The sequence below is a fragment of the Podarcis vaucheri genome, assembly GCF_965113315.1.
Source record: "Podarcis vaucheri genome assembly, chromosome: 5".
In the NCBI taxonomy this organism is placed as follows: Eukaryota; Metazoa; Chordata; class Lepidosauria; order Squamata; family Lacertidae; genus Podarcis; species Podarcis vaucheri.
This window is the reverse complement of record NC_138763.1, coordinates 83201321-83218956: the sequence shown is the minus strand read 5'-3', so window position 1 is coordinate 83218956 and position 17636 is coordinate 83201321. Positions and strand designations below refer to the sequence as shown.

At 42.0% G+C, this 17636-nt stretch overlaps 1 protein-coding gene across 3 annotated transcripts in view; it reads right to left on the bottom strand.

Annotated features, from left to right (window-relative positions):
- Nucleotides 1-17636, bottom strand: part of RASGEF1A (RasGEF domain family member 1A) — a 240019-nt gene that overhangs the window by 53219 nt on the left and 169164 nt on the right. The gene's annotated exons all lie outside the window — the stretch shown is intronic.

Sequence of the window (17636 nt, the reverse complement as noted above, 5' to 3'; positions counted from 1 at the left end):
ATGCAGTTGGCAAGGATCTGTATTGCTCCCCCCACCTCAAAAATCAATATACCATAGTAGCCACATTAGAAATCACTACGTTTTATGTGACCCAAGTAGTCAAAGTGTCTGGAGTGAGGGTGAGGAGGAAGGGCAAGAAAGACAGGAAGAATCTCCTGCGTTTGAACTTACTGCAACAGCAGTGGCATGTTGCTAAACACATATACATCATAGATGCCATAGTCTCCAGTGGTCTGCCTTCATACCGCCTCACCATTTCTCCTACTGCTCAGTTTCCAGCTCTGGTCTAAACTCATGACCTGACACAGATAACTGGAGGCAGATTTCTGGGGTGGTTTTTGTGCTCCCCCAGGGCCAGTGCCCCTGGAGAGTGCCGGCTTCTCCAACACCTACGTACACCTCTCTGGTGATGGGAATTGTCGTCCAACAACTTTAGTGCATTTAGTATGTGTGTCTTGTCTGCAAGAAGAAGTACAAGTCTGACTTGGGCTTAGATTGTGGATTGATAAAATATTTGACCCAAACCTCTGTATTTTAAAGAAAAGTGTAATGGAAACAAATAACCAAGCATGGTTTGGGTGCAAGGTTGGTAAAGCTCCCCTTAGATACCTAGATTTTACATGGCTTTACTTAGACGTGTCTGGAAATGTGTAAAGGAAGCACACAATAAAAGCTATAGTCGTCAGCTGACCGTAAACCAGTTTGCCCCCCAGCCAAGATGGGGTACATTTCAAAGTTGAGTGAAATTACAGGAAAGAACATGACTTCAGTTTGGTTTGAGAGGAGTATTACAAATCTCTCCTTTTGCTGCTTGCCTTGAACTGCCAAAGCAGGGAGGTTTTTATGCACCTGGCTGGCTGGTAGGCTTGCCAAACAACCAGCAGGAAACTGGCCTGGCCAGATGTTATCTGTGTTGTTTTTACTCTCAGGCCAGTTGGTTTGTAGCTGCGCACCTTGGGGTTTTCCAAGGTTTTGCTGCTGTTCTCCTTTGCAAGCCATTCTCTGTTTTGTCTTGGTAAAATGCAAATAATATTTCAGTTATAGGTTAGACGGTGATGTTTATACTATGGTAAAGGCTGTCATTCAGGTTGCATTCTTCCAACTGCTGAGAATATTTTACAGTTCCTATTTCCTTTATCTACTCCAAACCCTTCCAGAAATGACAGTTTTGTCATTTTTATGGTGTGAAACTGAAACTGATTCATTCAAAGTCGCTAACAACAGAGTTTATCACAGCTGGCCAAAAAGTGTGACCCTATCCATGTTTATCCACAAAGCTAAAATCACATATAGTCAAAACACAGAGGGTTCAATGGTGGGTGGGATTACCAAAGCCTTTTATCCTGGATGCCCACCCCCTTTTAATTCTCTCCCTGCCCCAGCCAGCACATAAAGATGAACATGCACAAGTTAAAGGCATGTAAATTGTGGACATACTGTATTAAAAAATAAGTCTCGTTTAATGTGTCTTAAGCACAATCCTATATGCACTTACTTAGAAGTAAGACCCACTGAACGATGTGGTACTTATTTCTGAGTAAACAGGCATAAGAATTACAGCTCAGACATAAGACCAATGCACTCCATTTGCACTGCATTATGTGTTATGTACACATAGCTCTATAAATAGCACTCAGTTTGACACATAAAATTTTTGGGAAGAGAAACTGTTCAAAAGTATTTTATCCTACTCAACAAGTCTGAGCGGGGCTTCCTTCTTTCTTTAGACTAAGCACTTTTACATAAAATTGTGAAGGCGGGGGTCAAAGGGAACCGTGATAATTTAAAGAGTCAAAAACAAACGAAGAACTGGATTACAGTGCGCTGCAACTGATTTACTTAAAGACACTTGGATAAATTGCATACCCGATTCCTACAGGACAGCAACAAGTAATTACAAAGGCACCAATTTACATTCTTCTGAATCATGTTAATTACAAGGGAAGTAGTTTTGACATATGCCATTTACATCCTCTTAGTAAGTTCTTTCAGTAATGTTTAGGTTCATTACATGTACATTGCTCTTTAAGAAGAGTTCGCAGAACATCATGCATGCTACAACCATTTGAAGAATTCACATTTTTTGGGATTCCTATATGAAACGACCTGATGAACACATCTCAGACCAATGTGTGCATTGGAACTGAAGTTATCCACCATATTTCACATTTCTCCAAGCGTAATGACATTGTTCTGGAAAGTATCAAAATATGGATTTTGAGAGCAAATGCCCATTTTTATGCATATTCTTGGAGAAAAATACACCACATGCCAACCCTTGACCCCACTCCTGATTTTGAGAAGGGTTTGGTTTTTTTTTTTAAAAAAAAATGCAGATTAATACGGAAATTGAAATAAATTATGGGTGAAAGCTTGTGATGTGGTCTAGAAACATAGAGATTCTTCCTTCCCTAATACATGTGCAATGAAATGCTGTTCTGAAAAAGAAGTTTGGTGCAGAAGGAGTGAGGAAATGGGGGAGGAATAATGAGGGCGGGCCATGGAAAAGACCTGATCTTTCTCACTCTGTAAATAGCAAATAATGAGACTTCTAGCTTAATAGTGATTTCAGTCACTCATGTATAGTAGCAAAAAGGCTGGGGAGCATCTAAGGAGAAAACAGTCTTCTTATCATAGAGGATCTTTCACCTCAGATTTGTGCAGGAGGAACACTTGGAAACATTGCTGAAAGTGCCTTATTGGAATGCAGTGATGTGGTAAACCAGTGGAGGGGATGACATGCTAGGTTGCCTTTCTTTCTTATGTAACAGCACAACCTGTACACAAAGGGAAGTATTCTTGGAATGTTCATACTCAGCATGCTTTATGAGCTTAGTATTACCTCGGGCCTCCCAGTTAGAAGGTGTGGTACAGAGGCGTGAAGCAGAAACCCTTAGTTAATTTCAACATATGAGATACTCCATTGCAAACCAGATTGGCCACAACTGTGGTGCAGGCAACTTCTGCAACAAGTGCTTAAAAGCAGTTTACTGAATCTTCAGTCAGGCTACAGCCAATAGCTTCCGATGCATCTTTGGATCTAGTTACAATAGTTTTCAAGTTCCCTCCTTGCAGAGAGCCTTTCACATCGGTTTCGTTTGTCATGAAAACCCGAAACCCTGCAGAACATTGTGGGCTGAGTTCTAATGTCACCCTCAGTTTATGTGGGGCATTGAAAGAGTCTTGTTTATGAAACTGGATTCTACAATGTGCAAATTGAGAGGCTACTCTGGAATTGCAAAGGAAGGCTAATAGGAGCATGCCATCTCACTTTTAGGGAAGCTTGCTTGCCATTACTCATGAGGAACCCCTGAAAAGTGCCTGAAGATCCAAGGGTTTCTACAACAAAATTTGAAAATCATTGGAGCCGTATAAAATAGGGGCCCAGCATCAATAAATTTACTAAAATATATTTAATGTGGAAACTGAGATTTTTCTCATGTTACATATTTTGCTGTAAACTAAGCTGGAAATAATAATAATAATAACAATAATTTCTAGTTTGTTTTATTGTACAGTTTGAAATCAGGCCCACAGCCAGAGATTTTGTAATAGGGATAGCGTAGTGCTAATTGTTGAGAGTCTTCCTGGAAAGAGTGAGATTGGAGTGGGGATTGTGTTTTTTTTAATAAGAAATAACAAAGCCCAAATACATGTAGTCCAGTTTAAGTCAATAAAATACAACTTTGAAACCTCCTAAGGATAGATCATTATTCCCCAGTGCTTTTGCAATAACTAACCAGAATGCTAGAAGCAAGGAGCAAATTTACTTCATTGTTCCTAAGAGAAAAATAATTTTGTTGATGTTTTAATCTGGGTAGAGAATGCTCTTTAATATTGTGGTGTTCATATAATCACTTAAGAGTGGAATCCTTTGTAGCCATAGGGCAGACTGGATCTTCACCTTGGATGTTGAAGACCAAACTTCAGTGTTGGAGCCTAGTTCTTCAAAATCACCAGCATCCCACTGAAGTTCTGGCCCAACTGACATCACGCTTCTGGCATCAGTAGGGCCAGAAAAGGGACATTCTAGGGACATTCTGGATCCAACAATTGGAGAAAGGTTTAGACACCTCTGAGCATCTCTAAACCTCTCCCCCGCCCCTTTCCCCTCCTGCTGGAAATAACAGGATGGAAACAGACAATCCCGACTCTCACCCAAAATTAATACTATAAGGCCCAGAAACAACTGAGGTATGCAGACTTCCACTCTGCTGGCTTGAGTCCAGAAGGGGTTTGCATTAGGTGGTAGAACTGCCTTCAAATTTACGCCTCCCCTCTGACACGTTGGTATTGCACCCTCAAAAAATTGATTATAAATTTTGAGTATGGTAACCGAAACACCATGCTACAAACTATCCTCTCAATTGTAAATCATATGCTTGCTATTTTACTGATGATACTAAACGCTTCCTTTCTGTAGAAACCTCAGAGTTGTTTACATGGGATATATGTCATCTTCCATCTAGGCACTGGCCAGTTTCCATACTCATTGAGTGCTTCCACATACGTAGTGTTGTATGCACAACATAGTGTTGTACTGCTACACTTCAAACACTGTGCACTGGCTTATTGTGAGATCCACAGCTCTTATTTGATACTGCACCGCATCAAACAAGGATACTATATGGGGAGGTGATGCAGAAGTTTTGGAATTTGAAAAACGGGGTGGTTGTTCAGTTTGCCTGTTATCTCTACGCAGCGAAGTAACAAAGCCATTTAATGCAGCAAACACATCTTTTAAAAATTCATTTTTTTATGCATTCATACGGAGCACGTGGCAATTCACGAGAATGTTTTTATGTGAGTGAATTTTATTGAGTCTATTACGAGTTTAAATGCTGCAAGCTCTGTGCTGGTTTGTGACCTTGTCATGTGCAAGTGCAATGGTAAACAAGCTTATTCAAAACTGGGCTGGATTAAGTTTAGGGTATCAGTTCTTAGTGTTCTTGTTTCTCGCTACTGGGTTGCTTTGGCAGGGCGGGGCTCTTTAGAGTTGGCAAAGCCTGACACAAACAAGAGAGGCACGCAGGGTGAGGTGGCAGCATGGAACGTGCAGGAAATGCCCTCCAGGAGCAATTAGCAGCAGGTAGCTAAGTATGCAGCCTCAGAGGGCACCTAGGGGAGATACCTCTGTATATTATAAAGTTTCATGACATTATTAGTATTTGAGTCTGAATTATGCATAATGATAATGCAGTCCTATGTATATTTAACAGTGAGGGGGAAACTCCCACTGAATTTGAGCTTCCTCCTAAGTAAAAAATACATTTAATTGGCCGGTGCAAAACAAACAGTGCGAATAAAGGACGTGTCTTTTAACAATAGGAATTAAGGGCACATCCGCTTGACAAATGGAAAGATGGTTTTCAAAGCTGCCATGAAACTCAAGCAGGGAATCCTGGGAACTGTAGTTCTGTGAAACAGCTCAGGGTTACTCCTAATTACCAATAATAACTAGTTCCAAGTTAGTTTACATTTTCAGTGCAAAGGATGCTTTTATTTTAAAGGAAAAGCCTTCATTTTAAAAATTTGACCTCTCAGTTCCTTTAAAAAAAATTAATAAATTTCCCCTTCTGTTACTTTAAACATTCTGTTTTTAATTTAGTAAAAGGCACATTATATGTAGATTTTTTTAAAAATCTTTTTTTTAAGAAAAGAATTCATTGTGGAACTTTAAGCTTTAGTATAATAAGATGCAGTAATAGTCTCAATGAGGCAGTAACTTTATTTAGCTCTTCTCAGTCAGCTGTGAATATAAATGCTATCAGTGAAAATCAGGTTTGTGGGTTCTGTGGTCATATCAACAGAGTTTAGTCAGTTTAACAGTCATTCCTTCCTCCCTTTGGGATCTTGGCACCAGAAGTTCTGTGAGGAGATCTCTTAAAGACTGTCAACACCCTCACTAAACTCAATTTCCCAGGATTCTGCGGGGGAAGCCATTGATCGTTAAACTGACTGGGGCTTTTTTATAGTATAGGATGATATGCCCTTACAGTGTGAGCCAATCAATGGCTAGTCAGAAGTGAATATACGTATGTGAATGTTCTGTATTCACTGGAGCATGCACTCAAGGCAGTGTAAACAGGACTGTGAGCCACGTAAGACTGTAATCCAACTCCCTGGCTGGCAGCAGCAGAGCTTTGACAGAGCAACATAACCACTACCATACCCTCCAAGTGTCCCGATTTTCAAGGGACAGTCCTGAAATTACAAAAACCATCCCAGCTTCTGATTTGATCCTGGAATGTCTCCATTTCCCCTGCCAGTGCTGCTGTCAAGCTAGGGGAGGAGGATGAGCCAGCGCTTGTCCCTGGATGTAGCAGTGGCGACAGTAGCACAAAGGAGCACCCCGTTGCCTCTCCATGGCTGCCGCTGCTGGCCTACTCCCTTGAACCAAAAACAAACCCCTGTGTTGCAACAAGAACCAATCACAGCAATACAAACACAAGACATAGGCTAATAGTAGAGAATATATAATAGAATAATAATATCATTCAAATTATAGGAAGAAGCCAATCAAAGTTCATATGTACAATATAACAGAGTGGTAGCAAGGACCGTCAAGCCGTGTGTTCAAAACAGATGTCTAATGACAGTCTCTCAATAGCCTTTCAAAAGTTTCAATGGAAGATGTCTCAAAAGCCTCAAAAGGACAGTGTCTCCGGAATGATACAGTGGTACCTCTGGTTACGTAGTTAATTCGTTCCGGAGGTCCGCTCTTAATCTGAAACTGTTCTTAACCTGAAGTACCACTTTAGCTAATGGGGTCTCCCGCTGCCGCTGCACCGCTGCGGCATGATTTCTGTTCTCATCCTGAAGCAAAGTTCTTAACCTCAAGCACTATTTCTGGGTTAGTGGAGTCTGCAACCTGAAGCGTCTGTAACCTGAAGCGTATCTAACCCGAGGTTCCACTGTACTACTGTTTCATAATAGTCTTCATCAGCCGATATTTTTCAACAGAATATGTAAGTAAGATTCATGCTAAGGATCCGTGCTCACTAGATAGTGTAGCTGCTGATCAACTATTAGCCTATGTGTTGTGATTGGCCTCCTTCCTTGAGCAGCTGGAGAGTGGGCGAGGAGGAGGAGAGGCTGTGGCCCCCCCGACTGACGTGACGTGCTGGCTCTGAGAGGCAGGTAGAGGGCAGGGTTGCCCTGAGCAGGAAGAAAGGGGGAGCAGAAGGAGTCTTGATTTTTTTATATATACAAGAAAATGCTTTGTGCGTCCATGTCAAATCTTGCCCCTTTCTAAAATTTATTCATTGGTGTGTGTTTTTCTTTTTTGCAAATCTACCAAAGAATAAAATAAAATAAAATTGGGATCATTGAGTTTTCTCAGGACGAAGTCTGCTGTGTCCTACTGCTGTAGTGGGGGGGGGCACTCTCCCTTCTTGCGACAGGAAATGCTGTACAGGTAGTGGTGGCTGTGGATGCTCCCAGTAGCACATTTCCCCCCACATGGGACTGGAGTATGAATTATTAGTCCCTGCATCCTTAGTTGGAAAGTGATGCTATCCCATTCCTGCTTGGGAGGAGGCTTTGTGAATAGTATCTGCAACATCGCTTCTCCACCAAGGATGCTGGGATATGATTCTAGTCCCAGTTCTGGGAGCAGGAGGAGGAGGAAAGGAAGAGATGGTTTTCAGGGACAAATGCAACCTCTGCTTTTTCTTCACTTCCTACATTTTTTCCATGGTGGGGCAGGGAGCTTGGGAGGCAATGGCTCGCAGACTGAACACAGTTCTGCTTGCATCAGGCTGCAAGCCATCCTATGTTCCCCTTGTTCCTTCTTGTGAACATTTGTGGAGGGGTGTGTGTGTGTGTTTGCCTCTCCTCAAATGCTTGCAACTTTCCTACTAAAATTGTACCAGCGTAGCTGAATGTGCAAAACCCCTTATGTCAAGATGCAAGCACATGGATGTTTCAGCAAATCGGCAGAGACAACACAAAAGTCTGCTGATGTCAGTCTTTAAATCGGTATTTTGGGATGTTTATAAGCTTCCTCTTATTTAACATCAACATTCCCTTTGAAAGCTTTTCAAGCCACAAGACATCAGAAGCAGCAATGTGTTAAAGAAAACTAAAAACAACAAGGCTAGCAAGTCAGTTTAATAGTTCTGGCAGGCAACAGCAAAGCAACTTTCTTTATTTTCCCAGGTTAGATTTAAGCTGTTGCTTTCTTGTATAATTTTGAAGCATCCCATGTGTGAAAGTGACCATGAGACAGGCACAAACTGATAAAACTTAGGCACATGAGCCTTACGTTTACTAATACAACAATTTCAGAGCAAACCTCAGCAATGAAAGTTTCCAAAACACTGATCTGAGTCATTGCTTAACTCCATTTGCAGAAAATCCCCATAGAGGTGAGATTATCTTGCTCTGAAAGGATCAAATGCATTTATAAAACTATTATTTTTAAAAAATGAAGATCCCCTCAGTGGAGTTAGTTCTATGGAGGAGAGTTTTGATTTATTGGATATCCCTATGGCATAAACTCCCGAACCACTATCTCATTCAATGTATGTGGCGGGATGACTTCACAAATTTGTGGTCAGGAAAAATCCATGCCAAATTGCTGTCCTATGAGATCTCGCCCTCTGAATTGCTCAAACTGGATCTAAATGTGGCAACAAGGTGTTTAAATCAAAGGCTGGATGATACGGAGCTATACCAAATTTTTTTAGCTGGTGGTGGAGTCTGCTCGCTGTTAAATTTCGGCATAATCCCTATCTACCGTGCTCCATCCTACTTAACATCGCTTATGGCCGCGTCTCACTGATACGCCTTCATTAGAGTTAGGTTCAATGTTTTTCCAACAAATGTCCTGAGACATAGATTCACTAAGGGCCAAGTTCCTTCAATGTGTGCTTGTGATATGAAAACATCTGAATCTCTACAGCATGTCATGTTTATCTGCCCTATGTACAGTTCAGCTCGTGCTAGTATACTAAACTCAATAATCCAGCCTATGGCTGACAAATCAGTAGACCCACAGCTTGCCTGGGTTCTTCAAGATGTGGATCCTTATATTACCCTACAGGTTGCTAAATTCCTAACAGCCGTCCTCTCGTACAAGAGACGGAATGGAATGTTAGCCGATTATTGATAGTTATAAGAATTTTCTACAATGACATCAGATATTGATTTTAGCGTAGTGCCTAAATCTTAATCTTAATTTTTTATTTTGAATTGCTAATATCTGTCCCTGTGAGCTGTGAACTGTGTTATATTACTGGTGGCTTGTATGAGTCCACTGTTTTATTTGTTTTGTTTTGTTGTGTTGTGCTTTATGATGGGCGTAAAGCCGAATAAACATTTTCATTTTCATTCAAACTATTATTTTCCAATGGATCCCTGGCTTGATTGGCCATATTCACAAAGTTCTGGAAACAGCTTTGGCTTTTCTGGATATGTGTTCCAGCGCTATACAGTATTAAAATCCTAGCAAATAATGCTTTTAAAATAGCAACAACTTTTTGCTTCTCTGCTCTCTTGGCAATAGTGCTAAATACTTACACCATGTCTTCTAAGGTATCCCGCCTGAAAGACATGCAAATCAGCCATCCTTTCCAACTGCTTCTACTGTATGCTGCCCATTTAGTTAGATGCAATGTCTTGTGATCTTTACAAACAGTTTATTTTAAAAAGTTTTCAGAGCAGCCTGCCAGTTTGGCATATACACTAATAAACACAAGGCTACCTCTGACTTTCCAAACAAGATGTAATCCAATAAACTGATTATAGCATCCTGATTATTGTATTCTTGTCTATTTCCAGAACTCCTTGTTGTTGTTGTTGTTGTTTAGTCGTGTCCGACTCTTCGTGACCCCATGGACCAGAGCACGCCAGGCACTTCTGTCCTCCACTGCCTCCCGCAGTTTGATCAAACTCCTTACCCATGTCCAATTCCAGTGCATACAATACAAGCATCCCTTTGCAATAGTGTACAAGCAACAGTTGCCACCAGTGGCTTGATGCACCTTGCAATGTTTCCATGGGATAACAGTGCCATAAACAGTCTTCATACAACTAATTTTGACTATTAAACAGCAAAGACTACCCAGTTTGCAAATAGTGGCTGATGGCTGCTACAAAAGTTGGGTGCCTTCCCCTCTCTCTACCCAATGGTGGCAAGAGCCATGGAGTTCCAGGCACTCACCCAGGGTCTGTGGTCCTTTGGGGAATTGAGACATGGCGGAGACTGTCATAGTTTTAAGAAATATGGTTGATTCACCTATTTACACCTTCAGTCTGCATAGAGGGAGTCCAGACCTTACAGCAGGATCATTTCAAGAGGGACTTGTATCCCACAGCAGTGCAGCCATGGAGTCCAAGGCATCTCTCCTAGCCTACTTGCAGCCAACCTGCCCAACATGGATCCCAGTCCTTCTTCCTTTTCCTTCTTCCAAGCAACCCTTGCTAAAGACTCTTCCTATCACCTCATACCCAGTAACCCTGGCAACCTTCCAAACCCCTGTCTCTGGGCAGGGGGGGAGGACATTTTTCTTGCCTTGCCAATAGCCCTCAGTGGCCCTATATTGTTTCTTAATGGCCCTAGCTTGCCCAGGAATTACTCTGCAGTTTGTACTTCTCCCTTCACCTCCCAAATAATCAAAATCCTGCCATTTATTAATTTCTTGGGGTTTGGGGGGGGGGACAGGTCCCTCTTCCAAATCTATAACATGGCTAACATTGATCAGTGACCAATAGCTTCTCCTGTAACACAAAAGAGAGCTGTGTGGATGAAAAGTTTTTTTCCTTTCCAAGATCTGAATGGCTGATGCTGCTAGTAAACTTCCATAGATATTATCTGTGTGACATTTCTCAACAGCCTTTGATGGCTTATGCAGGAAACCTTCCTTTGCATGGCGCACTGTGATAATGACCCGTGGACATAAGGGATGGATAATGACTGAGCACAGCTCTTGAGCCAGGGCTCAGATAAAAAGTTGAAGGAAATCTTATCCAGATGCATCCTTTCACGGTTACAATCAATCTGAACCACCTTCCTGTCTCGGTCCCAGCCCTTTTCACAAAATATACACGGTTCCTCCAACCCAAATAATACATGAGACTAATGTTCTTTTCACATGTAGCTACAGCTACAGACATGTTATCCAAATGTGTCTTGAAATACGGACACCTGCAGACAAAATTATTATTCTGCTGAACATCAAACATCTCATTTAGAGGGAGAGGAGAGTGGGGATTTCTCACCCAGCCGCCTTTGTTTGACACCACATATTATGATTCCTCAGAGTCAGGAGTACATATACTGCTGATGGCAACTTTTCACACCACATAATCACAAGAAAATCCCCCTCCCCCACATGGAGCGCATTGCATTTTTGCAATTTAATCTTGAATATACCCAAGAGTGTATCGTCAGACCTTTATAGAAATCCCACTCATTACCAGAATGCTCACTGCTCCTCTGCCACCATGGAGACATGAAATTATACCTCTGCACAGCGTTCAACAATGGTCATCAAATATATGTAGAGCTACTTTCAAGGGCAGGCCTCCATAGTATACTCATCACAGGTATTAATGTCCCCCACATCTTCTATGTAATTAATAGCACCTGTAAATATATACAATGCCCTCTCATAAGGTCTCAATGATGCCAACATCACCACCCTGTAAGAAACATGAGTTCTGCCATGGAGATGCCCCATGACTCAAATAAGTGGGCATATTTATTGTTGTTATCTACCCAGAGGCAATGGAAGCGAGTTCTCCTTTGAAGGTGTAATGTATATTTGTAGCAGACTATCCCTCTAGCAGGAATTGCTGACCACTGTCCCATGTGAAAAAGGACCCAATTGCATCCTTTCTGTGAAGAACATCCCAAGTTCTGGACCTGGCCTATTCACTGGACTGCTGGCTGCTTCTGGGCAGGAAGTTGTATAAGAAAGCTTCCTGTGTCAAGTCACTGGTGCTATGCTTCATCAGAAGGGTCTACCTGAGCTCTTGCCTTCAGTACTGCCTGGTAGCTCACTCTCTGATCCCAATTGCCCTTCCTTTCCTGTCTTCAGACACCTTCCCATGGTCCAGCCCTGATTCCTAGAAAATGTCCAAGACCAAATCTTATCCCAAAATGCACCAACTATAAATTAGAACCCATTTTTTTACCTGTTTCAAAGCTGCCTGTTGACATGTGTTTTGTTAATTGAAGCAGTGTTGAGATATCAAGAGATAGAAATGTGGCATATGTCTGTTTAAACAAATTACTCATCTCCCACGTATACAGAAGCCCCCCTTCCAAACTTTCTTTCATATTTGTTCTGCTCGGCACTGATGTTTCTGCAAAAAAGCTAATCCATTATTCATCAACACCTCTGATTTTGGCCTAAAATCTGAATTAGAGATAATTGGAATCTCTTCCATTGTTTATGTTCACACATCAAGGATCATCTAGTCAGTGCTGTTATGCTTCATGTACTGAAGCTAATCTAATTTTTTGAAAAACGGTTTCCATAATGGAATTGTTGCATTTAGGCTTGCATCTGTCACCAAACGAAATTCAGAATTTGAATCGGTGAAGATGGTGGAAATAATCTCATTGGCGTTAATGGGATTTGCATCAGCATCATGACTGGATCAGTGCAGGAGGCTATAAAAAGACAACGGATGTTATGGCACCCAAGGGCCTAAGCTTTTGTAGGCTACTACTTATTTGATCAAGGGTATAAAGTGGATCGGGATTGTTATGCATGTTTATTTTATTATGTGCATCCTTTCTCTCCAGGGAGCATAGAGCAACATATCCAGGGGTTATCCCACTTTTATGCCCAGTGAAGTAAGGGGAACCACCTACATTGGTTCATGGCTGACCATCTCTCAGGTCTATCTATTATACCAGAGATGTTCAGACTTCATCCCTCCCAAGGAAACCCTGCACATCTGCTACACAACCTGTGTGAGGTACAGAGAATTCTTGGGGAAGAGGTTATGTGTTTTGTGCATTCTGTCAATGCCAATTGCTGGCCAAATGTGTTGGGACTCACTGGAGCTACATGATAAGTACATGAGCTAATAAATGCAAGCAACACAAGGGATGGGAACCTGTGGCCCTCCAGATTTTGTTGGACCACATTTCCTATCAACCCTACTCACTGACCATGCTGATGAAAGTTTTAATCAAAACCATTGGGAGGGCCACCATTTCCCCATCCCTGCTGTATTTGAGAAACTGCCTTTCAGTAAAGTTTGTTCACCGTTACTGATCTTGATCAGCTACTGAGAAAACTCAGGGTTCCCTATAATACAGCTTGGAAACCACTTCACCCCACAAAGCTGGCTCTCTGTATCCTGCACATACACACTGTAGACAAAAGGGTGGAATGACTAGCAAGGTGAGAACTACAGAGAGCAGAATCCACTCTGATTAGCAGTGTGCTAAAAGGTTATAAAACTGGAGTGATCCTGAGCACATGATCCTGTAAGCTGTTGCCCTACGACCTTTTTGTTTTGGTTGTGGGCTATCATTTGCATCTCGAGCTAAGTATGTTGATGGCTTGCACAACAGCACTTCACTCAGAATCAGCTCAGTCAACGGTATCCATACCAACCAAGACCATATGCCCGCAAGCTATACCAGCAAAGCTGCACCCTTCCCCCTTCCAACTCCATACACACATATGTGCCATTCCAGGAATCTTAAGATTTGACAATAAAAGGCTATTACGGTACCTTTCGCCAAGAACATATTATTTCAAGAGACAAGGCAAATGCCTCTGTCGCCCACTCAAAACTTCAATTCCTGCTATTACAAAAGAGAATCACCTCTCTCACCTCTTGTTCTCTCTAGTTTCTCTGGTTAAACAACTGAAAAGGGGATAGCCATTAGAATTTTATTGATTCACTATTTCTGTATGGGTACACATAGCCTTTCTGTGCATGGTCCTTTTCAGACAACTTTTAAAGGAGAAGAAATAAAGAAAACTTCTTAGAACAAGTCACAAAGACAGAAAACTCATTCTCCTATTTTCCAGGCTCAGTCTCTTCCTCTAAAAGAAATACTTTGCTTCTATTGGATTTTCTTCTGCTAATGTTAAATGTGCACATTGTATGATTGTGTGGTATTTGGAGCTGGCATTGCACCATTTCTCTGTTTTTACACTGGTGCAAGCATCCTTGATTGCAGCAAAGTTGTTGGCACCTGTCTATCTTGAGACACAATGGAGTACATTTCTGGGGGAGAAGTCAAAACTGCTGTGTTAACAGGACTAAAGTGACCTCCCCAGGGTGCAAGCCTGGGAAGTGTGCAAGGAGGTCCTGGGCTGCCCAGATGGCAAGACCCCCCTCTTGGCAGAGCAATTCATTTGGCACCAGCATGGCTGCATGGCCACTGGAATGAGGTGTATAATGTGCCATCCATCTTAGGGCCTCCACTCCAGATTTGGTAGGGTTTGCTCCTTAGCCTTTTCTTCTCCCAAAGATGTTCCTCAAGGCTGTGGAGGTTTAGGGTCAGTTTTCTTTCTCCTAAGTGGGCTGTTTTCCCAGGCTGACAAGTCTCATCAAAATAAAGGAGAAGAATATAGGATGCAACAGTTCATGGGGGTACACTAGGCAGTTTCTGCTATTGGACTAAGTACTTCCTCTGAATAGAGAAGCAGCTGCACTATTGCTCAGTAGTCTGGTTCTTAAGTTATGCAAGCGGTGTGATTACTGCCCCCCATAGCTGCTTTCCACCCTGCTCCTGTAATGGATGAAGGGCATGTTTATACAGCTAAAAGCTCATCAGCATCACCTTCTTAACTCAGCCTTTGTTGCTGGTGTGGTTCTTCTCATGTGATCCTGCATCTCTTTGTGGTTCATCCATTCCTACATTACTGGAGTGATGTGGAACCTAGGACCTGGTTTTCTGTACCAACTGGTTCATCTTGCTGTTTCCAACAGCGGCTAGTCTGGTACCTCCCCTGTTGATTGTCTCGATATGGAATACAGAGGTATAGCACTTCTGAATTTTGAAGCATCCATAGCTAAAAACAGTTGATAGACCTTTCTCCATGGTTACTCCTTTAAAATGTCATTGAGGACGGCACTCATTGCCACATCATGTGGCAGTGAATTCTATAAGTTAAGTATACATTTGGGAAGGGGGAATTAAGCATGCAAGCCCAGACTACACATTGATGTAAAATATAGTTTGATCCATCTTTGCCGACACTATTGCAGAATAGGGCTCTAAGCTGCTTTTGGTAGGTTGACCCCCAAATCTTTTATTACCTGACCTCTATGCATACTCCCACACACACTTCATTTCCAGCAGATCTAGGGAAAAACATTAAACATTGAAATCTCAAACAGGATTCTGACCACCTAGGCTGTTGACATTCTTAGATAACCCCTCTCTCGCTAACTAGACTTAATCTAAGAATGTCAGCTGCCTAGGTGGTGAGCTTCCTGTTTGAGAAATTGACTAGAGCTTCAACAGAAAAGCTTGCCAAGTCTGCTGAAAAGTCAGTCTCCATGGACAGACTGAAGACCTATTGGATTCATCAACCTCTGGGGAAGCACCATTCTAGCAAATCCCTCACCCTGTGGGACTCAGACAAATGGGACTTAGGCATGACTAAGTTTTGCTGAAAATATAGCCACTTTTAACTAATGTTTATGTAATTTCTGCTGATGAAATTATCTGAGGGGGGAAAACTATTTCTATATGTATCACCACTTTTCTCTCAAATCTCCCTTGAAGTTCTGCCACCACCAGATGCCAGAAAAAAGAAAAAAGAAGATGGGTGGGGGGGATGGGATGCCAGTTGGAGCATGTCTCTAAAATCTAACATTTTTCAATGCTCCTGTTAAAATAAGTATTTAGGCTATTGTTTGTTCTCTTGAAGGCTCATTGCCAAGATTACAGAAAATATAGTAGACATCAGTGCTTCTGCATCCCTTTAAGGGGCTGGTATGTGATGTTGTATTACAATGGATTTGCAAATGCAGAGCAGTGGCTATAAACACTTACTCAAGGGACTATTCATGTCTCAGCCCATCTGAAACTGGCGCACTCAGAGAATGTGGGTTTTATATAAACAAGTTATATATAGATAAATGCAGCTTGTCCTTTACTCTTCTCCTTTCTCCTGTGAGGTTTTTGGAAAACCAAGTGAGGCTTCTTGCCGTCTGTGTAGTACGTACACCCTTCAGGATTGCATGCAAGCTTTGGCACTGAGGGTTGAGAGATGTGAGCACTGTGCTCATGTAGCAGTAGTAGTAGTAGTAGTAACAATAATTTTATTATTTATACGCTGCCCATCTGGTTGGGTTGCCCCAGCCACTCTGGGCAGCTTCCAACACACACACAAACATAATAAAATATCAAACATTTAAAATAATGCAAGTAAACCCATTATGCTTTCTGGGTTCAGAAAGTAGCATTTTTGGTGTTTAAAGCACTCTCTCAATTCGGATCTTAAAGCACTTTTAAGGGTATTGCTCCTTAATTTAGCACCAGTTTTAAGGCAGTGCAGGTGCCCCCACCCACACTGCTCAGGGCACTGAGCCAAGGGGGCACAAACTTGAGAAGATCCATAATTGAGAAGATCCACTTTTGGCTTCACACAGGGCGTTAAAGATTGCCAAAGTCTGCCCCTGCCTTAACCTCTCCCTGTTAAGTTGCAAACTCTGGAATCTGCACCAGTTCCCTGACTTAACCCTGTATTTCCCCTTTGGCTAATGGAAGGTCCCATTTGGATTGGGGCAGTGGTATGGGATCCTAGAGTCCACTACTCCCTGCCCACAGTAGCCCCAATCCAAATCTGGAGCCCCTGCAGCTGCTTTCTCTACAATAAAAATACAGCAAGCATTCCAATCACATATATAGTGTACCCTCAGACTTCCATGCATTACATACCAGCAAACAGAGGTTTGCCAGTTAATACACATTAATCTGTGTACTCACTCTGGTTTATTTTGCACCCAGTGTGCTCCACCACTGATTTGGAAATTGTGTACACACAATGTTAACTACAATCCACATCTACTGTTTTTTGTTTTAAATGAAATGCTATGCTTTGATGCATGTTACCCTGAGCCAGTGCCAATACTAATTGGGAAAAAAAGTTATGTTTGAAGTGGCCCTTAGACCTGCCCCAACTGATACAGGAATACAGTGGTACCTCGGGTTAAGAACTTAATTCGTTCCGGAGGTCTGTTCTTAATCTGAAACTGTTCATAACCTGAGGTACCACTTTAGCTAATGGGGCCTTCCGCTGCTGCACGATTTCTGTTCTCATCCTGAAGCAAAGTTCCTAACCCGAGGTAATATTTCTGGGTTAGTGGAGTCTGTAACCTGAAGCGTATGTAACCCCAGGTACCACTGTAATAACACCAGTCTATTTTTTGTGGGCTGTTTTAAAAATTATTGCGTAATGAGCTTAAAACACTTTGAACACTTGAAATGTGCCGCAAAAACATTAAATAGTATTATTTTCAAGGTGCAGTTTACCAAGGCTTCCTTCTTAGCTATTGCCATGGGTGATGTCAGAGGGTGGGAGGGCAAGCGCCCCCCAAAGGAGCTCCCCACACTTGCCTCCTCCATTTTTGGACTCCTGTCATTAACATATACTACTATTTTTCTTCCAGAGCCCTTAACATGCAGTAGCAGGACACAACTCCCA